The sequence below is a fragment of the Hemiscyllium ocellatum genome, chromosome 7 (assembly GCF_020745735.1).
Source record: "Hemiscyllium ocellatum isolate sHemOce1 chromosome 7, sHemOce1.pat.X.cur, whole genome shotgun sequence".
Lineage (NCBI taxonomy): Eukaryota > Metazoa > Chordata > Chondrichthyes > Orectolobiformes > Hemiscylliidae > Hemiscyllium > Hemiscyllium ocellatum.
In genome coordinates, this window is record NC_083407.1 from 26,917,214 (window position 1) to 26,945,028 (window position 27,815).

The 27,815-nt window shown below is 40.3% G+C and overlaps 1 protein-coding gene across 1 annotated transcript in view; it reads right to left on the reverse strand.

Annotated features, from left to right (window-relative positions):
- Window positions 1-27,815, reverse strand: part of lypd6 (LY6/PLAUR domain containing 6) — a 229,020-nt gene that overhangs the window by 72,410 nt on the left and 128,795 nt on the right. The window contains exon 2 of the mRNA XM_060827818.1: window positions 4,995-5,117. The gene's annotated coding sequence lies outside the window, so the exon portion shown is untranslated. The remainder of the gene's footprint in view (window positions 1-4,994; window positions 5,118-27,815) is intronic.

Consider the following 27,815-nt stretch of genomic DNA (forward strand, 5'->3'; position numbering starts at 1 on the left):
TCAGGTCCCTTGATGCCAACTCTGTCAAATGTGACCTTGAGCGTCTTCCTCCCTCTCACTATTCCCATCATCTCACCATGCTTACACAGAATGCCTTGCACCTTTACATTTGTTGCGAGTTTTCATTTTCTTACTAATTGGTTTTCCAAACTAGGCTGTTGAATGTGGAACTGCACTGCAAATACAATCTATATTTCCATTATTAGGAAATGTTTTTGTTGCTCTTTTATTAGTCACTTGGTAGAATACTAAAGCTGTCACTGGTACACTCAAGGTACAAGTGTAATCCATCAGTGCCACGGGGCAGCATTGAACAGTCTTTCAGACTTACATCTTTGGAGTGGTATCATACTAAACAGCAGGTTTTTAAGTGATGGGATGTGTGGAAACATTTCTTCAAAACAGGTGATATTTTTGTCTCTTATTCAGGGTGCAGCAGTCATACAATATGAGAAACAGTCATTGAGAAGTGGCAACAAGTATTAATACTGTGATAAATTACCACATCTGTATGCAATGGATGTAATAAAGTGCTTGCAGCGACAGTTTAAACAGAAACAAAGCTGTAGGGTGTGTTGTAAATAGAGATTAGATTTAGCAGGTTCCCCACGAGCCATCAAATTAGAGACTGAATGAAGGTTTGAAGGGGGCATGTTGCTGCACATCTTGACAAATGAGCCAAAATAAAACTGCCTAAATACAGGGGCAACACCCTCCGACATAATTTCTCAGCTGCACAATGTGATGTGTTCCCAGCACCAACCCGTCCTTTTCATCTGCTGTCTGAATGTTATTTAACCTTTAGCTTGCTGTGACTTCATCTCTGTGCACGGCAAAAACCAATGCAAGTTAACAGGCACATTTTTTGGATCTTTTACCATTCCTGCAGTCATAGCATCTCAGTTGCGGAATCCTGTCTCCCTGCCCCACCCCCTCCAATGGTTCTGCCCTTGGGGTAGAAAGGCTGTATTTAGCTCTAAACAAAATATGGAGTTGCCACTGTATGGTGTTGATCTCCTCCAATTTAAACTGATACCCTCCTTCAACTGTCTGAACTGGTCCTCACTCTGAACAACTTCTCTTTCCAATCCTCCCACTTCCTCCAAACCAAAGGAGTAGCCATGGGCACCCGCATGGGCCCCAGCTATGCCTGCCCCTTCGTCGGATATGTGGAACAGTCCATCTTTCGCAGCTACACTGGCACCAGCCCCCATCTTTTCCTCCGCTACATCGATTACTGTATCGGTGCTACCCTGTGCTCCCACGAGGAGGTTGAACAGTTCATCCACTTTACTAACACGTTCCACCCCGACCTCAAATTTACCTTAACTGTCTCAGACTCCTCCCTTCCCTTCCTAGATCTCTCCATTTCTATCTCAAGCGACCGACTCAACACGGACATTCATTATAAACCGACCAACTCCCACAGCTACCTAGACTACATCTCCTCCCACCCTGTCCCTGTAAAAACGCCATCCCATATTCCCAATTCCTTCGCCTCCGCCACATCTGCTCCCAGGAGGACCAATTCCAACACCGCACAGCCCAGATGGCCTCCTTCTTCAAAGACCACAATTTCCCCTCTGGCGTGGTTGACGATGCTCTCCACTGCATCTCCCCCACTTCCTGCTCCTCCGCCCTTGAACCCTGCCCCTCCAATCACCACCAGGACAGAACCCCACTGGTCCTCACCTACCACCCCACCAACCTCCAGATAGATCATATCATCTTTCATCATTTCCGCCACCTCCAAACAGACCCCACCACCAAGGATATATTTCCCTCCCCTTCCCTATCAGCGTTCCGGAAAGACCACACCCTCTGTGACTCCCTCGTCAGGTCCACACCCCCCACCAACCCAACCTCCACTCCCGGCACCTTCCCCTGCAACCGCAAGAAATGCAAAACTTGTGCCCGCATCTATCCCCTCATTTCCCTCCAAGGCCCCAAGGGATCCTTCCATATCCGCCACAAATCACCTGCACCTCCACACACATCATTTACTGCATCCGCTGCACCCGATGTGGCCTCCTCTACATTGGGGAGACAGGCCGCCTACTTGCGGAACGTTTCAGAGAACACCTCTGGGACACCTGCACCAACCAACCCAACCGCCCCATGGCTGAACACTAACTCCCCCTCCCACTCTGCCAAGGACATGCAGGTCCTTGGCCTCCTCCATCGCCAGACTTTGGCAACATGACGCCTGGAGGAAGAGCGCCTCATCTTCCACCTAGGAACCCTCCAACCACAAGGGATGAATGCAGATTTCTCCAGCTTCCTCATTTCCCATCCCCCCACCTTATCTCTGTCCCAACCCTCGGACTCAGCACCGCCTTCTTGACCTACAATCTTCTTCCTGACCTCTCCGGCCCCACCCCCACTCCGGCCTATCAACCTCACCTTAATCTCCTTCCACCTATCGCATTTCCAACGCCCCTCCCCAAGTCCCTCCTCCCTACCTTTTACCTTAGCCTGCTTGGCACACTTTCCTCATTCCTGAAGAAGGGCTTATGCCCGAAACGTCGATTCTTCTGCTCTTTGGATGCTGCCTGACCTGCTGCGCTTTTCCAACAACACATTTTTCAGCTCTGATCTCCAGCATCTGCAGACCTCACTTTCTCCAATTTAAACTAAACAGGCATCAATTTGACACATGGATAGTCAAAAACAACTCTTGTGGAAGCAATTCTTACACTTCTTCGATTAACTATTCAGCAACTTATTTGTTTCTTAGTAACCAACTCAGTCATTGTGAAAATTAGACACACTACAGCTTCATGACCACAAGAAGCAGAACTATACCTCAAATCCTCCCCCAAATCAATTATCTATTCCCTTAATACCAACAACAGCTAGACACAATCAAGTTGGGCCAGATCCATGGCAACTAAATCTGAAAAATCAGTGTCTCAAACACAAAGTAGAAAGAATGGAAAGAGAGAGATAGAGAAGGGAGAATCCTTTGGGTGTGGAAGAAATGGTCCAGAGACAGGAAGGAAATATCATAAGGTGGTGTTGCAATTTCAGACTGCAACCACTTCCACGGGAGAAGGCCCAAGCCTTTTCTTGCCAGTTGGCACCCTCAAATTTGGTCAAATACAGACCATTTCAGGAGATTCTTATTTCCAGTCAGGACACGAAAGATCATCCTACCCGATTTGTTAGTCATTGCAGGCAGGCTGTGAGTTCATTTATTTATCCTTTCATTTGATGTGAGCATTGTCAGCCATGCCAGCACTTGTTGCTTATGCTTAACTGCACCCTGAACCATGCTACACCACTTTAAAGGCAAGTTAAGAGTCAACCAGGTAGTGTTTCTGGAGTCACATGTAGACCAGACCAGGTCAGGATTGAAAACTCCTCTGTTTATGGACATTAGTGAACCACATTTATTTTTAAACCAGCAATTAAAGATATCTTTAGGATCAGTATTACTCAGAATTTGTAACTGAATTTAAATTCCACCAGCTCCTGTATTAGGATCTGAACCTGGGTCATCTTGCGCTGGATTATCAGTCCCCCAACATTATCACAATGCTACTGTCTTCCCTTTGGGGAAGGAACAGATGGGTCAATCAGCACTAATCCATTGCAGACCACTGAGTACCAAATCTCCAAAGTTAGTGTCCTTGCCACCCAAACAATCCTTCCTGTGGTCAATCCTCAATGCTGGGAGTTCCAGAGGTTCTACTCTTTCAACTCCACCTAAAACATGGGTAACAGCTCCAAGATAAAATAACAATGAAGAGAAGTAACTTCACTCTAAACATTGCATATCTTTAGAATCATCTTCCTCAACTGGCTGTGAATGCTCCATAGTTGAATACATTGAAAGCTTAGGTAGATGTTTGGAATCAAGGTTATAAGGAGCAGCTGGGATTATACTGAGTAGTAGAATATGTTCAACAGGTCACATGATTTGCTGTTATTCCTATTTCTTGTGTTCCTGACATATTAATACATGTGCGGTTATATCGTAACTTGCACCATTGAGAAGATTTAAAAATCTTCTGTTGTCCATTAAGTACTTTTGAAATGTATTTCCTGTTCTAATGTTAATAAAAATACACAGTGAATTTGTACACAGTGAAGACCCACAAAACAAATGTAAAAATGTTGAGGTAAATTTGTTTAGACGGTATTGGTTCAGAGATAAATATTGCCCAGAATATTCGCGAAAACATTGCTGTTCTTCTTTGAAATATTGCCATGAAATTGTTTGTGTTCATTTTAGAAACATATAAAGTACCTTAGTTTAACATATCATCATCTGATAATGCAGCATTCTGTCCTTACTGATCTGCTAGCCTAAATATTTGTACTCAATTTTTACAGTGCAACCTGAAATCGCAGCTTTCTGTCTCAGGGGTTAAAAATCACTATACCTTTCAGTAGTGAGGATGCAGAAAAGGATCTCACTGAGCATACAATTTCACTTTCTTCCCTGACCTTGTATTGCTGTAAGTTGCACTATGATAGGTTTTGTTTTAAAAAGGAACAAAGGCACCCATAGTGCAGATTAATTTTACTTTACAACTCTTAAATTTAAACCTGAATAACATTTCCAAAAATGCAAGCATTTTAAGTTGGTTGTACTAAACAGTCACACTTTTAAAAAAAAAATCAATGATTAATTAGAATTACCACAGTAAGATATCGTCAAGTACAGGTTCAGTTAACACAATGCCACAGAATGCTAATAACTAAGTGCAAAATAAAAGGAATCACAACATCTTCTGTCGTACTCAGAGACATTTCCAAAAAACCTATTAGTTCAATCAGGAAAATAAGAAGCCATTCATTAAGCTCAGGCTAGACGCTGACAACTTTATTTTTTTTCCTCCAGTTTCTTCTGATCAATGAAAATTGCTGGGATTATTGTGTGGCATACTCTGAAAGCACAATTACGATGTTTAATATTATGTAATAGCACTAATAGAAATATCTAACACGAGCATGCTCAATGTAACCCTGAGTAAATTATTACTAACCTCTAGATTTTATTTCATGGGAGATAATAGTCTGCTCTTGAAGGCCAGGGGGTGGAAATAAATCCTCTCCCATGAGAAGTGGTGCGAAATCCTCTGAAGCCACTTAGGAGAAGCCAACAGATTCTGCATCAACAGAACAGTAAAATAAAAAGACGCCAGTTAGAAGCAGCATAGTTTTTCTGATGGGTGTTGGATATGGTTTCAGTTCCAGAACGGGACTGTGAGACAGAATTTTATCTCCTCTGGCTCATGAAGAGATAGTTGATGGCAAGAAATGCGACAGGAATTAATTACAAGCCAGATGGATCTCAGTCCTAGCGAGAGCGCGTGGTGAGCTGTTTCTCTGCAATATGGTGCATCTTCCCAGCACAAGCTCCAGACATCGCTCACAAAATTCCACTCACATAACAGGAGCCGGGAGAAGGCAATGGAAAAAAAACTGACAGCATATAAAAACAAATAGCAATGAAACTTAATCTTTTCATCCCTTCTTTACTGCTAAGTCAACAATGATAAGACAATGTAAGGAAAGAACATGCATTTTGAAAGAATGCAAGGATGAATGAGGGGAAGCAGAACTAATGGACAGGCTGGTAAATCTATCTCTTTGAGATAAAGGGATGAGACTTGACATGGCAGCTATGTTACTAACTGGCTTTGCCAAGCTCCACACAGTACAGAACAAGTCTGCATACATAATGATCTTCCTTCATTTGAAAGGCTTTCTGATTAACCATTTCAAGACGCAAACCTCCTTGCACCTTTCTTGTCAGCCTTGGTTGCTCAATATCACAAAATATACACTGACTTCAAATCAACCAGATAAATAAAGCTGTCTTATTTCAATGAAAATTGAAGACATTTACTTGAACAATATTCCCAAATTTCTCATTAATTTTCAGAGGTTTTTTGATGCTAACAACAACAACGATTCACTAGAAAGTCCATTCTTGCCTACAAAAGGAAACTTCAAGTTTTGTTTATTGCTTTTTGGAGGAAGTGACAAATGTTCAAACTTGATTGGTACAATATGAAACAAAAATCTGCGTCATGAATTATGCCTGTACATGTAAAATTTTCAGATTTATAACTTCAGGCATAAGCATCCCTCACTGACATTTTATTAAACAGCAAAGCTAAATAGCTAAATACTGCTAAGTTTGTATTTAATGTTGTGACTTGGCTGAAAACTGTAATGAAGTTTGATTTTAAATTCTCCCATGGTGCCGATGGAACGTTTGTCAGATTGAGACTCACAACTGACAATCTCGCCACAAACCAACAGCTATATTTCCAAAGATTTAAGCTTGAAAATAATGTGACTTTAAAAACATACAGTAACCCCCTAACAAGGCTGACCAGCTTGAATGCAGGCAAGTTGGATCTAATCTAACTCGGAATGATTCACTTTTAATTGAGAAATCTCCTGTTGATGTCTCACTGCCAATAGCACTGTCTTGGTGAGGGGTCTTATCTTGATTATATTCTTTAGCTGCTGGGCAAATACTCATGCGTAATCCCTCTGAGCCACTAGGTTGGCAGTCTCCAATTGGCTTCTGGGGAGTGTGGTAACACGTTTCAAGAACTGTCAACTCATTTCCTCAGAAACTTTATGGAAAACATAAACAAACCTGGAGACAAATTCTTGTGCCTCAGTCCCTCACTGTTCAGCCTGTTGTGGTATTGCTTAGTTATGGATGGCTGGCTTGTGCTGCAAAAGCATGAGATCAATTCCCAAACTGGCTGAGGCCACCACCTTCTTGACCTTACCCCTTACCTGAGGGTACTTTCTGGAGGGTATTAAGTTACATACAGTGGACATCCAAAGAGGCTTGTGGGTTTAGGTACAGAGATCTTTAAAATGCCTCAATGAGTGCAGAAACTCATCATGGAACACTGGTCTTTATATCGAGATGGCTGCAGTATCAGGACACAGAAGCAGCACATTGGCACTCTGTCTCCGCTGCCTCACAGCACCAGATACCCAGGTTCAATTCCACCCTAGGGCAGCTGTCTGTGGGGGTTTCCTCTGGATGCTCCGGTTTCCTCCCACAGTCCAAAGATGTGCAGGTTAGGTGGATTGGCCTTTCTAAATTGCCCAAAGCATCCAGGGATGTGTAGGTTAGATGGATTCGGCATGGGAAATGAGTCATTGCAGGCCCCTCATTAGCATAGGAGAGTGGGTCTGGGTGGTGTTTTCTTCAGATGGTCAGTGTGGACTTGATAGGTTGATTGGCCTGCTTCCACAGTGTAGGGATTCTGTGAAGCTATTCTGCAGCTATATTGAAGACTGTTTAGACACCATTTGGAGTACCATGAGCAGATCTGTCCATCACCTTAAGAATATATTGGCCTTGTAGGTCTGCAAGGATGATTCCTGGACTTCAAAGTCATGAGGACAGATTATACAAATTAGGCCTGTTTTCTTTAGAATTTAGAAGCTTAAGGGGTGATCAGATAAAGGTAAGCCATTTCCTGGAGATTCTAGAACGAAGGGGCAAAATCGAAGAATTAAGGCCATACCACTCAAGAGAGATATTAACAAGCACATAAAAGGTGGTTGGTGTGTGGGAACTTTCTTCCACCACCAGCTGTTAATTTTAAATCCGAGATAGATAAATGTTTGTTAAGGTATTAGTTAAGTTTGTCCAGAAATCAGCTATTATCTCATTGATTGACCAACAGGCTTGAAGGCTGAATGGCCCACTCCTGTACCTATATGTTAGGTGAGGTGACCCTCAGGTTAAATCAGTAGTGCCTCGTGCTAATGAGAGAACAGCCCTATTGTTGTTTGGGATTATAATGACTTTACCAATGTTACTGATCTATATTGACAGCAGCAGAGGCTTGATTTTGTGGTGCGATCTGAAAAAGGTTATCTCTTCTGAATGACTTGTGGATGTTACATCTGGCGTGTGTGTCTGTGCGTCAATGTGTTCTCATGTGTGTATGTGTGTGTGTATGCGTGTCGATGTTTCCGTACGTGGGTGTGTGTGTCGATGTGTCCGTGTGTGCGCGGGCGCACGCGTGTGTGTGTCTGTCTGACTATCCATGTCTGTGTGTGGATTGGAGGGATGCTGCAGGGTGTAAAGATGAATCGTACTCTGACTCACTCTCCCAAGTTATAATCATTGACACTGCTTGAAACTGTAAGTGAAGGTAAGGCAGTCCAGGATATAATTGGCCCCCACATACTTTAGCCATCTTACACGTTGTTTTAATTGTATGATCCCAGCTGATGGGTAGTATTGGACAAGTCAGATCTCATAATGAGACCTGGTTGGAGAGATTTATTTCAGTTTCCTTAGTTAATATGATGGCTAGTCACTAAAATATATTCACACAAGGTTGCAGAGTTTCTTTAACAACAGTTCATCGTACAAAAAAAATTAAACTTTTTAAAAAAAAAACATATGTCAGCTAGTGAGATCAAACCACACCACAAAACAAATTTTAACTCATATCCTGACGTTATCCATTACTGAGACGCAAGTACAGAGAAATTACTCACTTATCTCAAATCTTGAGGGTTCAACTTAACTGATTCCTGACAGTTTCTTTGCTGTGGACAGAGACAAGACAATTTAATAGTCCTTTCACAAGCCTGCCAAGATCAATGTTTCACCAACTGGGGGAATTAAATTCTCTCAGTGCCTATAATCTACACATTTCTAACCAAACTCTCCTGGTATGGACCTTCTACAAACTAAAGCCATTGGAACAGATGCAACAGAGACAGAGAAACTAGAAGGATTGAATAGAGTGTTCATAGGAAGCTGGGTGAGAGAGTGCATAATCAAGGTAACTATGAGATTTGGTATGTTTGTTGTGGATATTGAAGGCCAGTCTATCCTAGAAATGGAAATAGAGATGTTAAGAAAAGGAAGGGAGGAGTCAGAGATGCACCAGATAAAGAGAATAAGGTAGAAATTGGAATCAAAATTAATCATTTTTTCCAGTTCCGAATGAGAAAGAGAAGGAGCACCAATGATGTCATTGATTTATCAGAGTCAGAGTTGTAGGGTGGGGCCAGAGTCAGACTAGAACAAGGAAATTGACACAGTTTTTTTTTGTTTTTTCTCCAGCCCCTTTCCACTTCCATCTGCGAGTCTTCTGATGCGTACGTCAGTTTCAGAATTTCCAGTTCATGGACTCCTGCTACTCTTGCTTTGGTAAATGATTCCAGTTTCCTTTTTGGCTTTACTGAATCAATTCCATCGCCTGCAGCTTTATGAAACAATGCCCAGTTAAACTGCACACTTATTCACTTTAAGAGATTAATTCTGATTTTTAAAAGTTTTCCTAAATGATTCCTTCTCCCTGTGGCTTAAATAAATACTTTCCACCATCAGCCTCGTTTGAATATTGGATTTCCCAATATTTTTGCAGCCTTGAGAAAATCTCTTAAAATGTCTTCTTCCTTGAAGCTTATGTTTCTAATCTGCCCTTTTATTGCTTTACTTCTGGCCTTGTGATATCCCCAGGTCTGAAACGTCAGTTGAAATTGCTTTATAGAGCCCTTGATTTCCTTGTTGCTATCTACTATGGCAGCAACACTTTACCTGATCTGGGACAACTGTTCTTAGTTCTCACTTTCTCAGTCGGCACCATTTTTTAAAAAAGTTTCTCCTTGCCGCGAGCTACTTTTAAATTTATTCATGGGACCTCGGTTGTCTGATCACTTTCTTGTATTGAACAAGAAGCAAAGTTATTATGGATCGTTCTCTTTTAACGCACATTTACTAAGTGGAATTTGTCTGTAACGCAATTTGTGAATTGCCAACTAAAGTGAACTCACATTCACTGTCAGGCAATTCTCATCCCTGGCATTAGATTATAGAATCGGAGAGTCATAAAGCATGGAAACAGACCCTTCAGTCCAACCAGGGTCTGTTTGGCTAATTTCCTTCCAAACCTTTTCTATTCATGTACTTTACCAAATGTCTTTTAAATGTTATAACTGTTTCTGCTTCCACCACTTCCGCTGGCAGTACAGTCCACACTTGGACCAATCTCTGTATAAAGAAGTTGCCCTTCATGCCCTTTTTAAATAATTTCTCCTCACCTGAAATAAACACTCCCTATTTTGACCTGACCAATCATTCGGAAAAGACCTTTGTCATTCACTTTATCTATTCACCTTTTGATTTTATAAAGCTTCATAAGGTCAGCCCTCAATCTCCTTTGCTCCAATGCAAAAAGTCCCCGTCTATCCAGCCTTTCCTTCAAATTCAAACCTTACATACCTGGCAACATTGTGGTAAATCTCTTCTGAATCCCTCTCCAGCTCAACAATATCCTTCTTATAACTGAGTGACCAGAACTAGACATAGTATTCCAACAGAAGCCTCACCAACATAATGTCCTGACTCCTATACTCAAAAGACTGAACAATGAAGGCAAGGCATGGCAGATGCCTTCTTAACCACCCTGTTTATCTATGACTTAAGTTTCAAAGAATTATCTCCCTGAACCCCTACGTCTGTCTGTTCTATAACACTACCCAAGGCCCTATCATAAGTCCTGCCCTTGTTTGTTTTACCAAAATGCAAAACCAACATCTTGCATTTATCAAAATTAAACTTCTTTTACCACCCTTTTGACCAAATTGATTAAGATTTTGTAATCCTAGATAACCTTCTTTGCTGTCGACTGTACTTTCAATACTGGTGTCATCTGCAAGCTTACAAACCATTCCTCCTACATTCTTATCGAAAGTGTTTATATAAATGACTGACAACAGTGGACCCAATATTGATACCTACAGGACACTACTGGTCACAGGCCTCCAGTCTGAAATCTTCCTTCCCACATATCTACTAAAAACATCCTGAAGCAAGCTCCACCACCTCTGTTTCTTACCATAAAGCCAATTATATAACCAATTGGCAACCTCACTTTGAATCCCGTGATGTAACTTTTTGAAGTTTTTGTGAAGATCTGTCGCTCAGGAGCTGGCTGGATTCGTTGTTGGTCTGATCACCAAGCTGGTAGGTTTGTTGGCAGACATTTTGTCCCCTTTCTAGGTGACATCATCAGTGCTGTGTTGCCTCCTGTGAGGTACTGCTGTCCTGTTCTGCTGTGAATTGATGTGGTTCTGTTTGAGCTATTTCCGGTTGGTACTGGTTCTGGCTTTTCCATTGCAGTGGTTTGTATATCAGGTCAAGGTCAATATATTTGTTGATGGAGTCTGAGGATGAGTACCAGGCTTCCAGGAATTCCCTTGCTGTTCTTCGTTTGACCTGTTCGAGTATCATTGTGTTGTCCCAGTCAAACTCATGGTTCTTGTTGTCTGTGCGTATGTGTCCCAGGGAGAGTTGGTCATGTTGCTTCATAGCTACTGGCCACAAGCTGTCTGCCGGTTTGTCCTACATAGTGCTTAGTGCAGTCACTGCATGGGATTTTGTAAATCACGTTCGTTCTGCGCAGAATGGGTATTGGGTCCTTTATTCTGGTGAGCCGCTGTCGGAGTGTGGTTGCCAGTTTGTGTGCTGTCAAGATCTTGAGTGGGGTTGGAGCAGTCTAGTATCAGTTCTGAAATGGTCTTAATGTATGGGAGAGTAGCCAGTGTGCTGGGGCGTGTCCTGTCTTCTTGGTGTTGCTTGTCCACCAGGCATCTGCACACGAAGCTTTGCGGATATCCATTTTTTAGTAAAGACTTTGTATAGATGTTCTTCTTCTTCTCTTCGCAGTTGCAGGATATTGCAGTGCACAGCGGACTGGACTGCACGTCAGCATCATGTGATCAGTCAGCTCGTGTGCTTTCTTGTGATGCTCTTTGTAAAAGTTATTGTGAAATGTTGGTGCTAATGGACTTGGAAAAGCATCTTGAAAATGTATGTACAGCCTGAGGACAAGAAACTGGGAAGACCCTGTTAATTTAGAAACTTAAAGAGTTGAGGTAAGAGTGAAATTTCACTGGAATTGACTAAAAGGATAGTGTTGAGGAACAGTTAGCTTTGTTGCTTGTACTAAGAGCTTTTCTCGTTCTTTTTGTTTAAAAAATAAGGTTAGATGTTAAAGAATATCTGCAGATTCACGTGAATCTGTTTCAGGTCTAAGTGCGATGGTAACCAACTGCAAAAACAAACCAGTACAGAGGCTTGGACATGCTCAGTCAGCTGCTCAGGGTGATCAAAGCCAGGAAACTGCACATAGTGGGTGAGGGAGAGAAAGGTGGGTGGTACACTATTACTTTTGGTGCATGTGTGGAGATGTCCTGAGGGGGTGAGAAGGCTGCACAGAAGAGATTCGGGGTTAGTCAGGTTCAGATGTTAGCGAGGATGAGAGTGAGTGGGGAAAATGTTGCAGGAAATGATGGGTACAGTAACAGAGATTGGGTGAGAGTGAGGTGTCAACGAGAAGATGGTGGCACTTTCACTGGCAGAGTGGAGAAGGTTATTGATCTTCCTCCTACATTCTGTACATTCATTCAGCTGGTTGAGACTGCAACCCTGGGTGGTAATCATGGTCCAGGTTCATAAGTTCATAATATATAGGAGCAGAATTACGTCATTCAGCCCATCAAGTCTGCTCCGCCATTCAATCATGGCTGATACGCTCCTAATCCCCATTTCCCTGCCTTCTCTCCATATCCCTTTAACCCATTACCAATTAAAAAACTATCTAACTCCTCCTTAAATTTACTCACTGTCCCATCATCCACTGCACTTCAGGGTAGCGAATTCCACAGATTCCACAACCCTTTGGAATATGTAGTTTCTCCTCAACTCTGTTTTAAATTTACTACTCCCTATCCTACAAGAGGAATCATCTGTTTCACATCTACTTTATCCATACCTTTTATCATCTTGAATACCTCAATTTCATATCCCATCATTCTTCTAAATTCCAGACAGTATAGGCCCAAACTGTTCAATCTCTCCTCAAAACAACAAATCCCTCATCTCTGGGATCAATCTAGTGAACCTCCTCTGAACTGCCTCCAATGCCACTACATCTTTCCTCAAATAAGGGGACCAAAACTGTGTAAAATACTCCAGGTGCAATCTCACCAATACCTTGTATAGTTGCAACAATACTTCCTTACCTTTATATTCTATTCTTTTAGCTATAAAAGCCAACATTCCATTCGCTTTCTTTCTTAGCTGCTGTATCTGCATGCTAGTTTTCTGTGACTCATGGACGAGTACACCCAAGTACATTTTATTTTGTAAAATAAGGTGATAGACATCCCCAAGCATCACGATGTGAAACCCTTTGAAAAACGTGATAAAGCTGATCTGTCAAGGCAGGTTTCATTCTGGGATTGGACTTATGCAGTGTTACCATTGAATGGGATCAGAAGACTGGCTGGAATGCAGTGCAGACAGCAGGTATGGATGCCAATTGAGAGGAATCATTTGAAGATTCTGATGAATTGCACTATACAGTACCATACAACAGGTCAAAATTTACTTAAACTGCGCTATCGTTTGTGTTGGACCAACTACTACTCTTGTACCAATTTTTACTGGTTTTTTTGGTGGTTCGCCCTAACCCACAGGCCCCTTTATTTCTATTGCATAATTTTCTGGAACATGGCATTTTCTATAACATGGGAAAACAACAATGGCGTTAAAGGAGAACCAACTGTACCTGTTAGCAACTGGTTATACGTTACATCAATATAAGACATTGTTACTGAGCTCAAACTGTTCTACTCACAAATACACATGATACCATCATAGTGGATAATGCATTCTGTGACACTACCACCAATCACTTTCCACCCCATTGAAAGTGATGTGTAAGATCGCAGTATATGAAATACAAATATGACAGAAAACAACAAACCCTGATACAAGACAGAGAGTTAACATTTCCCCAGGAAACATAACAAGTTGCTAACATAGAACATCAGGCAGTTAATGCCACCCTGCTGCATGGAGACATCTGTTATGAGTTGATTTATAAAATAAAGATAGCTATAGCATTTGCAGCAGTACAACTTTGCTCCACAAGTAATTCTTGACCAGCACAATCAGAGCAAACTGTTCCTAAAACTCTTTCCTGCAATTCAGGACAAATTCTCAGTACACAACAGAAATTTTAATATTTGCAGATGGCAGATGTGGCAAAAATTGGTTTGCAAAATTCAAAGAGCTTTGCCAGTGCAGAGCTTAACTGAGGTGCATTTTGATTATTGGCAAAGGGTAATTACCATTTCATAATTTAAGAACAAGGAGTGAAAGCCAAACATACAGGTACTGTACTATTTAATATGACAGACAGACAATTCAGCAGACAGACAATTTTCGCTGAAATGCAGTAATTTCACAAGAAGACGCAACTTCTGTCTAATGTCTCCTTGCAATCACTGGCTGAGGAATTATGAAACTAATTTGCCAATGATAAGTCTGATTATTTTGTTTCAGCTGCTTTAATTAAGACTGAAACCACAAGCCTGACAAGCCACATGAAACAGATCTCAAGCAGTCACTTTTGCATAATAAGCACTGAATGGTACCAAACTTGGTTAACTTTTAACTTAATTGTTGCACACCATGTAAACCACTACTATTAAACATAAATGTCACAGCACCAAAATAAGAACAGAACCATTTTTTTCAGAAAATACTCAAACATGTTCCTTCAAACAATGAATTAAGGTGTATGAACTATCAACTCTCATATGCCAACTGTGACAATACTATGGCTTTAATATATATATTTTATCATTTTATTTGTGAAGAAACTTTATAACAGAGGTGAAAACAGTCTATTTCAAAGTCCATAACGACTGTTGTAGCCTGAGATTTTTTAAAAAGTTGGAACAATCGATGCAGCCCAAATGGATTGGGTCACGCTCCCATAGAACCAGGATTTTTAGTTTTTGCTTTTCATTGGCAGTTGTTGCTGGGGTCTTGAAGCTGGATTTGGAAGCTGCAGTACATCTGTCCCTGCTACTGTCTCTCAGGAATTTCTCTTTAAGTTTTTTTTCCTTCTGAACTGGAGAATTGCATGTACGACAAATCTATTTTACTGAATTTGCCTTCACCAAGGGTGTGTTTATGGGATGTCACCATATTCGAATAGTTACTGTTTAGAAGTTAAATAATCTATTATTCTGTTAAGTGTTCCAGTAGAATTAAGTTTATCCAATTTCTTCTTTTAACTATAGGGTATGAATAAATTGTGTTTGCTTCAAATCTGGTAGTTTGACCAATCAAATTACATCCAGAACTCAACATACGCCACTTGCCTTTAAAATAAGAAAAAGTTAAGGTCCAGGCTGTGTACTTAATATAATTTGAGGGGGTTTGGTCTGGTCCATAACACAACTTAGAAAATACTAACCAGTTAAGCAACAACTGCACTAAGTTGCTAAAGCCTCTCTGGAAGATTATCTTTGTTCACTTTTTCTCACTAACAAATAAAACTTCTCTCTTTTTTAATTTCAACATTGCTTTTCCTACATATGCAATATGAGTGTTTGGGTATTGAGTGTATACATACTAGATCCATTCATGTGCTGATCATTTGCTAACAATTCGATGCCCAGGTTCTCCAGTCAGCAGTATTATCATATCAGTTACCACCAATTGTAATTAAAGTATATCCTTCGCCTTTTCTGCTATTGCAGCCAAGGCTTCCTATCGGAGAGCAGGGAAAGAGGCATTGTCAGAGTCATGAACAGGATTGTTGTGGAGGAATGGCAAAGCACTAACCACTTCCAAGGTTACCCTCTCACTCAGGTCCATGTGTGTGTCAAGAGGAAGGAGGCAGGAGCAGGGATGATGAACATGAGCCAGACTAAAGCAGGCTGATTGAAGAGCCCATTGCAATGTCTTAAAAATAATTTGCTTTAAAAGGTTTCAGGCCATCATCTGTCATATTATACTCCCCTCAACCCGAAACCACCCACCCTCCTCCCACCTCCCCAACACCTCACACATGCTATGCTGAGACCCTCACGTCCTCTATGCCAACTTATGGTCCTACTACCTCTAGCCTCTAAACATATTCAATGCCAATTCAAGCCAACTCATGCCCTCAACACATCCTCCATGGCTTCTCTTACTCCTATATCAACACAATGCCAATTCAAGTACCCTGATAGCCCTTAGACCATCCATGTCATCTCAATAGGTATGAACTGAGTATACTGCCTGGCCAGGCCTCAGCTGGTGACATATATTTTGTTCCACAAATCTGGACAAGTTTCTGTACAACAGCAGATGCTTTATTATCGGACAGCCAGTGAGAGATTCTCAATGTCCCTAAAAGTAGTCGTGTGTCTACTTGTGGTGACACTTCTCTACGAATCTTGGCTTTACACACAAAGACCATATTTTTAATAGGGAATAAACAAAAAGTTTATCAGTTACATGGTTGATTATCATTACACAGTTTAAAGTAAAAAATTGTGAATTTACAAAGCCTGATGAATGTCAATGTCCTGTGATAACGTATGAATGGATTATAGGAACTGATTCTAATATTTTTCATGATCATATGTTGATGGGAAGAGATTACGGCAGATGGGATTTGCCTGCTCTAAATGGGGGATTCACATTTCTGTGCTAATATGCAGGGGAAGTAAGATAATAGGAGCAGGAGGCAATTTAACAGGGTTGTGGCCAAGGCTGTCGGTCCTGTCTGCGAAGGTCAAATACCTCTGTCTGAGGCTACAGGGGAATTCACATGTGCAGCTCCACTAGGCTCCTCTTCTGGGATACAGTCAGTCAATCTCCCCCCTACTCAGATATTCTGTCAATATTGTAAGCGGATAGGCTTCCAATTGATGCTGCAGTGAGTCTTATTGGCAGTGGAATGTTTAACCCTGGAGTCCCTTGAAGGAGAAGTAAAACATGGAACGGATCCCTTGTGGCTTTCTAACTTCCTCAGAGTAGCCATAAAATACACCTTGAAACATATTGTAACAACTCCTATTACACAGACTTAACAACAACCTTCCATCTAAGGGACACAACCACTCAGAAATTTGCTGTAGACCGATTGACATGTCAATGCATTGGCCTCCACTCAAAGAAATTAGAGGAAACATTGATTAATTGTGAAAGAATAACTTTGTGAAGGTATTCTCATCCAGGCTTTTAAATCTCCTGATTTGGTGAATTTCAAACAAAAGCTTCTATTCATACCCCTAATTCTCTAACAGATTATTTAAATGATCAACTATGAGCTCATAATAACTTCCTGAGATGATTGTAGTTTTGAAACTCAGCAAAGCATTAATAATAAATATCTCTTTGGGTAATGCCCATCAGTGGACTGTTTTGCTCATCACTAATTGGTATGGCCAGTTTGTTTTAAACAATGTAAAAAGAGTGGGCAGGGTAATTTCCAGAACAATCGTGATTAAATAGACCTTAATTGCTCTTCGAGAGTGCTTCAGTCTAATCCAGACATGCGTGACTCCTACACTGCCAGTTAAGCCCATGCAGCAACCAAAATTGGGTTTGTTTGAAATCAGCACCAAGATCAAATGCCCCACTGTGTTTGAGGGTGTGAACCATGTCTGCACTTTTACATCCAAAATATCTTCCCAGTTCCATGGACATCTGGACTCAAGGCTCATTCTTCAACCTTAGTCAGTTCAAGCAGACAAATCTAATAAATCTAATTTTCACAGCCTTGGGTCCCAAGCTGAAAGCTGAATATGATTCATTGTTATTGATTGCAAATGTTGACTCTGTCAAGCTTAAAAAGTGTATTACTACAGGTTTGCAATCCATTGAAGAAAAAAGGACATCATGACCAGACACAAAGATATCAAAAACAGTACCTAAACATCAATTAATGTCAAAAAGAGTATTTAAAAAAGAGTAAGTGAGTGGTAAAACAAAGATTAAGTGATCAACATAGAATAGATTAAAAGGTCAATAGTAAAATGGCAGAATTATTAAATGAATAATTTGCACCTCTGTTCACAGCAGAGGAATAAGAAGGGAATCCAAAAATAAGCCTAGGGGAGGGATTTGGAGGTTTTAATATATGTTTTTCAAAAAAAAGGGGGTATTGAAAATAATGAGACTTAATAAAACCAAATCTCCAGAAACAGACTCCACTCCTACCTATTAACAGTAATAAATGAAGGAATCGCAAAAAAAAAATGCAGATTTAGATTTAAACAACATTTATCTTGTACTTTTGATAGTATTCGCATGTCTTTGTGCTTACAAGTGGGGTTTACCTTTCTCTTAATATCATTTTGAGCAGAGGAGCTGGGAAAAGATGAGGAAACAGCTAATGGAGATGAAGGAACTTTCAGAACAGATGAAGCGGGTTTTGAGAAGATTTGTAGCTCAAGTTCAGGTTCCGGATGTAGGTTTGCTCACAGAGCTGGAAGATTCATTTTCAGATGTTTCTTCAGTAAGCCTCCGGACAAAGCACTGATGATGATTCCTGCTTTCTACTGACTTGGACCCCATTTACCACCCCCTGACAAAAAGAACAGGAAATGACATAATGACAGGAAATGGAATTACCAACCAAAGAAACCCAAACATAAATATAAAGCAGAAATCATCAGCAGTGCTTTGTCCAGAGGCTCACTGAAGATGTCACCTAGTATGGTGACGAAATGTCTAGAAATTAACCTTCCAGCTCAGCGAGCAAACCTACATCCAGAATGGGTGAACTGAGAGATACAGGATAATAAAGCATCACAGGATAATAAATCATCAAGCAAGACATAGTCAAATAGGACAAAGAGAGAGGGAGAGAGAAAAAAAAACAAGAAATAATGATAACTTGCCAGAAGACAATGTAAGGGAAATTTTACTCCTCTAGCCACACTGAAGTACCGAATGTGCTTAAATTAATCAGTTAGAAAATCCGTGACTGTAGGTTATACTTTATTAATAAGACAAAGCAATCATAAGAAGAAAGTTGAGCATTTTATCCTGGATTACGATATGGTGCTACATTTGATGAACAAATTACTAATCTCTTATAATTGTTTGTAAATATGCTGATGTACCTGAGTTGAAGTCTTAAAAGAGCAATCAAGTTCGCAGCTAAGCTCCAGATTCCATACTAAAGAAATAACTCCACACAGAGGCCAGTATCCCATCATCAAGTCATCCTTTATTTACATGTGCATTGTATTTGACATTAGTCTGGCTTCCTCATAGCCAGCTGTGCGTGAACAGATATAAACATGAGGATCAGAGGTTCTCTCGGCCAGGGCTCCCTGACTGGGGTTTGAACCTGGTTCAATCAGGGAATTCATATTCCATGAGGTCCACGTGACTGATCTCATTACAATCACAACTATTTTTGACCAATTCATAGCAAGTCCATAAAAATGTATTTAAAAACAGTTTACCCTCTCTCTGGATATTAAAGTACTGTTCCCATAACTCTGCTGAAATCATGTTAGAGCTGAGGTACAAAAAGCACAAACATGGCTCAGGGTGCCTATCTCTATATTTTCTTCCTTTTTCCTTGCTCGAATAAATTCCCAATCATTTCATCCATACCTCCAAGTGAACTGTACACACATTGCAGAATTAATGACTGTAAGATCATAGCCTCAAATTGCTCCTTCACATTTCACAGCCACCCTACAGTTTAACGACCCCCCCATCCGACTTTTGTCAATAATTGGTGAGCAGCCTTCCAGTCCTTTTTGAATGCTGGAAGGTGGATCAGCCACTGAACTAAATTAAGCCTGACCATGTTAATGATTTGAATATCTCACTAGATCTTTCGAGTGGGCATCTATGAAAATTGGTCTCCATTGTTTCTACATGAAAAATTAGAATGCGCAAAATGGATAATGGAACCTGGTTCATCTTGTGAAAGAGAGAGTTCTGCGTCACTGGCTGGAAGACATCTCAGCTGTAATTTCAATTGAATTGCTGTGTTCATCCCATTAAACATGCAGGGCAAAAGTTGTGAGATCTTCACATGGAAGCTTTGATGCGATAACTCACTGGTTGATGCTTGAAAGTAGTGCTTTTGAAAAAACAGCATGGTCTTCGCATACCAGTCCTGCTGGATATATATTCAGCCAATCCTTCAAGCTCCTCCTCATAAACCTTAAGTTTACAGATCAAAATTTCAAAATGACAATGATCCTATGGAGTTGCTTGCCCAAATAAAACATTTGCCCATCTACACAGGTCTGACTACTCCAGTCCTTAATGCAAAAGATATTTAAGCGATTCTTGAACAAGTCAACAAGTCAACGTGTTTTCTTCCTAATCAATCTGGTCACCCGGGTAAATTCGCACCAGACTCCAACTTATAAGGTGGCACCATTTGAGAAGATAGCCAAGCAACCTCTAAAGTGGACACCATACAAGACAATGAGCGTATCTCAGTATGTGACTGGTCCAATAACTGAGCTTTTTGATTTCCTGGTCACAGACTTTGTTGACAAATCTTTGTTATTGTCTAAGTTAATGATGGATTATTAGAAATCACAAAAGCTATTGGAAAATCTTACAATAGGTGACATATCATGACTGCATATTTTCCCATTCTTATCTAATTACTTCGCAGCTCCTTCCTAAGTAGCAGTAAGTTTAGCATTTAAGAAAAAAGTAAATGAATTCAATTTGTTCCATATGTGGATATTGCTTTAAATTTTAAAATTTAATGCATTTTACTTTTTAATATGGTCAATAACTCAAATGCATATTACACGAGCTAGTACAACTACCTTAAGTAAAGCCCCACAATACATTAAAACAATAAATGCATTCATTCAAGAGGGTACAGTATCAGCACTGAATGAACATCAAGCTACTAGAAATTCCAATGAGAAGAGAGCCAGTTTGATTTAGTGGGTATTAGAAATTTCATACACAAATCATGGATTTATGCAAAGTGACACTCTCCATGAAGGACATTGGCCACATAAGAAGCAAAGGAATCTACAGCACATTTCATACAGACAGAAAGCACCAAACTGCTTTATAACAGGGGGTAGAAAGATTTAGTTCTGCTGCAGAGATTAAAGAGCCTTATTAGGCTTTTGATACAAGTAATTTATTATAAATGAAACATTGCATTCATAAAACTTTTGATTTATTATTATTTTTATTTACAACTTGCAATAATGTCCATTACAACAATGGCTACACTTTAAAAGACACTTAATTGGCTGCAAAATGCTTTGGGAAGCTGTGAAAGGCTATATTCCTTCTTTCTTGACAGAAATCACTTTATTAAACTTATTTTGCATTCACAAAAGACAGCCCTGATTTTAGTCCAACTCAGCTAAAAGGAATGGACTACTTTCGGGCTAAACGTTAACATTGGATTCTTGACTTCCCACTCTATTGATTTAAATGAAGAATTAAAAGGACAAACTTACACCTCAAACCAGATGGCTTGGATAAGAATCAAAGTGATATATCTTTAAAAAGTAGAACAGCTCACAAGCACATTAAAATAATACCTGGTCATTGGATTATGAGCATTTAGTTATGATATGAGAGGTTGAAAGAGTGATAAAAGTTTCTCTGATAGCATAAAAGTTCACTGATTATAATTCAAATGCATTGTCTTTCTTCTATAGTCCAGCTGGTGCAGGACAAAGGAACTTAAATATTAAATGCAATGAAAGTGATTTAGGACAGGGAGCAGGCTAGGCTTAGTGAAAAGAGTTCAGAATCATTAACACAGAGGCAATGGGTTAGATTTTTGTGGATTCAGATAATTCCAGCGATCTTTAAAAATGTCATGCAGATAAAAGTTTTAGCAGTGGAGGAGAAAAGGGGTGAAATGTGAACCCATAAGTTTGCAACAAAAATGTGCTTGGCAATTTGAAATGAGTGCTGAGTTTAAACAGATCAAATTTCCACTTCCAAGAATATTCACACTGTGGGAGTTACAAATTTATGGTGGACACATCAAAGCATTTAAATCCCCAGCCATTTAAAATTTTAAAAAGTTAGGTTGCAACTGCCAATTTGAGTTAAAAAAAGTTCAACTCCATTAATTGACAGGTATCAGTTATAGCTTTGGAAAAACCATTAGTATCATTTGCTAGAATTTCAATAGATTCCACTGTTGACAAATTCCAGAAGTTGTTATTACAGCTGGCCATTGTAAATGATTGGCTGAGCTTCAAAAATTCTAAAAGCATGTACTGTATCAGGAGTAATAAGTTCACATTTTGAATGCCTGTTTTAGGAGGACATTCAAGGATGTGCTTACTGAGCAAAAACTTCCTTGTTTTCCTAATAGATTGACTACTTTAAGGCATTTAAGATGTTCAAACAGGGTTCATGAATGTGATTTGGTTTTCTGTATCACCTTCTCAGCAAAAGTAATATTTGTTATTAGTTAAATGTGAATTTTCTTTCAACTCCACATGGCTTCTGACATCTGTTTATGGTGATCAGCACATTGCAGAAATCACCTGTCATTGTATCTGTCTTCATAATGCCACCAGAGGTAGTGGGACAACTTGATCTCATACTTGCCTTCCGAGAGGAAACATTGGAATAACAGGGTCCTTTACATTGAGGCAGGTCTGTGCTACCTATTGCAGAATCCGACACAGCATAAACAGATGAAGAAAAGGGGAATAAAGGAATATGAAAAGTAAATGGGCAAAAGGGAGTAGGATCACTGCTCTTAAGAAGAATACGCATAGATACTGACTGGTTCTGCCAAACAGACAATCTCACTGTTGCAATTTGTTGACCATAGTCCACGGACTGTAAGGAAGGGTTTCCATATGCAGAGTAGGATAGACCTGTACTCATTGGAGTTTAGAAAAATGAGAAGCTTATCAAAACATTTGAAACATATACAAGTTCTTAGGGCACATGAAGGGTTAAAATGGGGAAAAGTCACTTTCCCATGTCAGAGGTCTAGGACTAGAGGCCTAATCTCAGAATAAATGAATTGCCCATTTAATATAAAGATGAAGAGGAATTTATTCAGAGGGTAGTGAACCTGTTGAGTTCTTTACTGCAGCGGAAGCTGAGGCTGGAATATTACATGTATTCAAGGCTGAGATAAACAGTAAGTGAATCAAGGGTTATGAGGAAAAGGTAGGAAAGTTCAGTTGAGGACTAGCAGATCAATCATGAACTCATTGAATCATGGAGCAGGCTCAATGGGCTGAATGACCTACATCTGTTCAGATGCCTTATGAACTGCAATCCACTACTATGAACTATAAGCACACTGACAGAACATTTAAAGTCGGTCAAAATACACGAGTTGTTGCACTTCTAAATAAATATTATCTTTCCTCGAGTAATTGACAACATGCACAGATAAATCCTAAGAATGGTTTCCCATTTACATGTCATGCCAAATCAACAGAAAACCCAGTTGTACTTGTTCTGAAACTTACATTTAGTTGGTTGTTCATACAAAAGATCAGATCCTAAGAAAAGCGGCCTCGGTTTGAAATCATGTCACTGGGGAATTTGAAAGCTACCAAAGCCTCAAGGGCTCCATGATCAGCAATCTGGCTCCTTCTGTTACATTAGCTCTTCAAGTAGAAGTAATTAGCTACTGACGATGGGACTATTCACCTCTTGTGTATCAGGAGAGCAAACCCCATTTAATTTCCACCACTGCCGTGCAATGGTTCAGTATAAATTTGCATATTATATGCCATCATTTCATAAAACAAAGCCAGTTATTTGATTTATATGGGATCAGTCTTCCTCACGGGTCGCTGAGTTTAACATTTAACGCTCCAGTGTGAGGTGCTCCATAAATTGAAAATAAATGAGTCAAGAGTTTCTGTGCAGTAAAGGCACAGGGTTATTTGCTTAACTTTAAATAAAATGAAATTGCCGATTTCTTCAGCTGAAAGTGTTTAAATTGCAGTATTCCATACTGTACCTTTACTATAATCTTTAACAGTAGAAGGCTTATTATGGTAACTTAAATTCTCATGCTCATTTGAGTGCAACAAGATGTCTCAGTGCAATTTGAACAGGCAAAGAGAAGGGCACTGTATATGGAACAGGAAGGACAAGAAAAGGTAAAGGAAAAGTTGGTTGGGAGAGGTGAAAGTAGGTTAAGGGTGTTTTTTTTTGAAGGCTTGTCTGAATGCAGCGTGAGACTAAACAGCAGAGGGGTTTTGGGCAGGGTGGGGTGGTTCAGTTGAAAGGTTAGTCCGTACAGAGAAAACAGGAGCAGGAGACACCCATTGGACAATGAACTACCATCAACAAAATAACAAAACAACTTACATTTCTATAAATTCTGTGTCTTACAATGGTGTCCTCCACAACCACCTGATGAAGGAGCAGGGCTCCAGAAGCTAGTGCTTCCAAATAAACCTGTTGGACTATAACCTGGTACTGTGTGATTTTTAACTTTGTACATCCCAGTTCAACACCGGCATTTCCAAATCATAATTTAAATTTATATAGCTCCTTTAATGTCGTAAAGCATCACTTTGCTGCATGGCATTCGGATAGATGTTGACACAAGCCAAAGAAGAGTCATAAGGATGAGTGACTAAAAATTTGCTCAGAGGGCAGGGACCAGGGAATTTTTAAAAGGAGGAGACAGGAGAAAGTGAAACAAATCCATTAACCTTCCAAGTGCTGAATTTCAAACAAAGCAGAAGGCAGAATAATTCAATTCTCAAGGCCATAAACCAGAGCTACAGAACAGTTTGACTCTGAAGACTCTGGAGCGTAAGAAAAAAAATAAGAACTGAATATATAACATGACCCCTCAAGGCTTCTCACAAAGCAAAGCAATTTAAACTTGGCTCAGCATTAACTCTTTCCCAGATAGCCAGCTCAACACTGACTGTTCACTGTGCTGCCGCCCAGTGTGAAATGTATAGTTCCTGATAAGTGTTTCATACACCTTGCCCCTGCCCACCCCCAAGCCCCAAAGCACGATTAGCCAGGGTTCTGATTAAGACACAATGCTAATGAATGCAGCAGCTGTCAAGCAGGGCTCTTTTGCAGGCACAAAAAGGACGGCCCCCACCCAGGCCCTTTCTTTCAGATGTTTTCTACTCCGATCCGGATTATTCATCACAAACTTAAAAAAAAACAAGTGCCCAACAAAGATCTGCGAAGGTAATGGCTCATAAGGTGCTGTGGTCAGCACGTATCACTGACCTCTAAACCTCAACAGCTGAACATTCGCTTAATCGCACACAGTGAAAGGCCCACACATTGATAATGCTATGATTTATAAAGTGGGTTTGAATAATCCCCTCCAGAAATGCTCACTTCAGAGGGTATCACCATTGTGTGTTCATTTGCTGGGTTAATGACATTATGGGACATCCCAACATTTAAAACAAAAAACTTATAAAACACAAATCCAAGGATCATGTGAAAATCTCATCAGGTGTTTCTAAATATCAGGTATAATCAGGTTGAACATGGAACAATACAGCGCAGAACAGGCTCTTCGGCCCTCGATGTTGCGCTGACCTGTGAAACCAATCTGAAGCCCATCTAACCTACACAATTTCATTTTCGTCCAAATGACTATCCAATGACCATTTAAATGCCCTTAAAGTTGGCAAATCTACTACTGTTGCAGGCAGTGCGTTTGACTACCCCTACTACTCTCTGAGTAAACAAACTACCTCTGACGTCTGTCCTATATCTGTCACCCCTCAATTTAAAGTTATGCCCCCTTGTGCTAGCCATCACCATCTGAGGAAAAGGGCTCTCACTTGTCCACCCTATCTAACCCTCTGATTATCTTGTATGTCTCAATATCTACAGCTTTTCTGAATATATAAAGAATTAGGTATCTTTAAAATAAGATCAGAAATGATTTTCAACTAAACTTTCCAAATAGTTAATACATTAATAGGATGTACTAAACAGGACAATATCCCGACTTAGTCATTTTGAAGGTGTTTGGCACACTTGCCTTCATTGGTCAGAATATGAGTAAAGGAGTTGGGACGTCATGTCGTGGTTGTACAGGATGTTTGTGAGGTCACTTTTACAATACTGCATGCAATTCTTGTCACCCTTCCATAGAAAGAATGTTGTTAAACCTGAAAGTGTACAGAAAAGATTTACAAGGATGTTGCCTGGACTGGAAGTTTTGAGTTCTAGGGAGAGTCTGAATAGGCTGGGGCTATTTTAGATTAGATTACTTACAGTGCGGAAACAGGCCCCTCGGCCCAACAAGCCCACACCGATCCACCGAAGCGCAATCCACCCAGACCCATTCCCCTACATCTACCCCTGCCCCTAACACTGCGGGCAATTTAACATGGCCAATTCACCTAACATGCACTTTTTTTTTGGACTGTGGGAGGAAACCGGAGTACCCAGAGGAAACCATGCAGACACGGGGAGAATGTGTAACCTCCACACAGTCAGTCCCTGGAGGCTGAAGGAGTGACTTATGAAGGTTTATAAAATCATGAGGGGCATAGATAGGGTGAATAGCCATGGCCTTTTGGAGGAATCCAAAACTCTTGAGCATAGGTTTAAGGTGAGAGGAGAAAGATATGAAAGGGACCAAAGGAGCAACATTTTCGTGCAGAGGGTGGTGCATATACGGAATGAGCTATCAGAGGAAGTGGTGGAGGCTGGTATAATTACAACATTTGAAAGGCATCGGAGTGGGTTTATGAATAGGAAGGGTTGAGACAGATATGGGCCAAATGCTGGCAAATGAAACTAGATCAGATTGGGATGTCTGGTCAGTGTAGATAGGTTGGACAGAGGGGTCTGTTTCTGTGCTGTATGAATTCTATGAACTTAAATATTGTTTTGTGACAGAAAGACCTGTATCTGAGATATGCCACGTGGTTGTTCAGCATCTGAGGCAGACTGAAGCAAGTTTGTTTATTTCAACAGGTCCTTTTGCTGATTGCCAACAGAGGTATCACCTTAGATACTTGACTCAGTGAACAATGAAGTGACCAAATACATCCATTGAGCATTGACTGTAGTGTACAATCAATAAGCTGACTGGATTAAATACCTATAGGTGAAAGTGAGGACTGCAGATGGTGGAGAATAGAGTTCAGAATGTGGTGCTGGAAAAGCATAGCAGGTCAGGCAGCATCTGAGGAGCAGGAATCCTGATGAAGAGCTTTTGCACGAAAAATCTATTGTCCTGCTTCTCAGATGCTGACTGACCTGCTGTGCTTTTCCAGCACCACACTCTTAACTCTAAATAGAGATACATGCTCAATGAAAAGTTTAACTCTGTTTCACTCCCCACTGATGCCACCTGACATGATAACAGTTTCTAACAATTTCTGTTCCTAATGCAAATCTCTCAACATTATACCTCTGGATTTATTTGAACCAGTTAAATGCAAATGATCAACAAACTATCAATTTCAACCTGTTATCCTTCATTTTGAACCCATAAAAGGTTGCAGTGTGTTACTGTCATCAGACTATACATTCTTTGTGCAAACCTGCATGGTTAAATTGGCACAGGCTGTTTTCTCTAGAAAGGGAGAGCAGAGACATGACCTAATAACAGTTTGAAAGGTTATAAAAGGATTTTTTAGGATTAACATAGAGATGCTTTCATGTGCAAGGGAGGCTACAAACAAAATCACAAAAAAAAAGTCTGATTAAATTAACAAAGGTGGGAAAAGACTCATACAAACCCTTAAGCAACAGAATTCATCTGTTGGACCAAATAGCCTGGTTGCATGTTGGATATACAGGCAAGTCAATTCCAGACAGCTCTACAGCATTAGTCAGGGTATTTCCTATGGCTCTATACCACTGCATTGGGCTTCTCAGAATTTGAGAAGGGCTTGTACATTTACAGTTACCCACTCATTGGATAATGAACCCCACAAAAAGCCACAATGCTTCAGGCAGCATGCTAGCCATCAAAATGTTAAGTATGCTTCACAGGCTAGCAACTGTATAATTTGTATTCCTTTGCCATAAACACCGA